Below are 1,295 nucleotides of genomic sequence, written 5' to 3' on the forward strand. Positions count from 1 at the left end.
CCTACACTCTACGGTCTCTTATTCTCCAAAACTTGGCCAATTGAGGCCTTGTGTGTGTAATGCACTCTGATGTACATGGATACCTCACTGGTGAGAGTTGAGGGGTGCATTAGCCCTCTCTCTACCCCTTATTCTACCATGTTCCATGAGCCTTGTTTGTAGAAATTCGACTGCAGATGTGTTACCTAGTACCAGGCATGTCTCATGTGTATGTTCTCTATGTCTGACCAGGTGTACAACTCTGTGATAGCCTCCATCTGTTGCAAAAAGAAGTTTCTTTGATGAGTGCTGTACAGCATGCTATTTGCTCTAAGGGAGGTCTCTTTTATTTCTCACTGCATTCCCTCCATCTTTCCATTCCTAACTTCCCTCCCTTCCCCACACCATGATCCCTTACATGTAAAAAATATGGAACACTTTATGAATTTGTGTGTCATTCTTGCACAGGGGTCATGCTAATCTTTTCTGTATTGCTCCAATTTTAGTATATGTGCTGTTGAAGTGAGCACTCAAACAATTTTAATCATCTTTATACCCCCCATCCCCACTGGCATCCTCCCATAGCCCCCAATCCCACTGGATGCCCACTGTGTTGTTAGTGCACCCAGACATTCCCCAGTGCAAGTCCATCTGCTGAGTCTAGTCAGCCTATCTAAGATCCCCTTGTTTTAGGAAGATTAGCTCTTCTTTATCTAGCAGCAATCAGTTGCCAATATTCCTTTAGATGAGATTGGGGTTTGCTGTTCATTATCCCAGTTCTATGTTGGGTTACTGTCTACCTCAGTTTCCATGGGACTTTTCTATGCTGACACCTATGCCCTAGAATCATGCGAGCAGATTCCCAGGAGCTTCTAGGACTCTCTTTCTATGTGGTCATGCACATCCTCCCTGGCTCTTACAATCTTTCTGACCCCTCTTCCATGATGGTCCCTTGGGCGGATGAAGTTTAATAAAGCGTCCTGTCCAAGGACCATTATTTAGAAGACTCTTGATCTCTACACTTTGGCTATTTGTGACCTTTTTTGTTCTTGGCCTTCCATTGCATGGGGGAGCTTCATTGTTGAGAACTGATTCATTAGGGTCCTCTTCTTTATCCCCATTCCATGTTCTATGAGCCTTAGGAGTAGAGGTTGCACTGCAGATATGTCCCTTAGGCCTGGGCAATTCATAGACAATGTCCACATGTGACCAGTTGTGGTACTTGGTTTTAGGCTCTGATTGCTGCAAAATGAGCTTCTTTGATGAGTGGTGACTGGGATATTTGTCTGTAAATACAAGGATACATATTTCATACA

General features: G+C 43.9%; 1 non-coding gene across 1 annotated transcript; it reads right to left on the reverse strand.

The window, feature by feature from the left end:
• Nucleotides 1-402: 402 nt before the first annotated feature.
• Nucleotides 403-509, reverse strand: LOC115071472. Its single transcript, XR_003850562.1, has one exon. It is a non-coding gene; the product is annotated as a U6 spliceosomal RNA (small nuclear RNA).
• Nucleotides 510-1,295: the final 786 nt, after the last annotated feature.

This window comes from Nannospalax galili, unplaced genomic scaffold (genome assembly GCF_000622305.1).
Source record: "Nannospalax galili isolate Female #2095 unplaced genomic scaffold, S.galili_v1.0 scaffold519, whole genome shotgun sequence".
Taxonomy (NCBI): Eukaryota; Metazoa; Chordata; class Mammalia; order Rodentia; family Spalacidae; genus Nannospalax; species Nannospalax galili.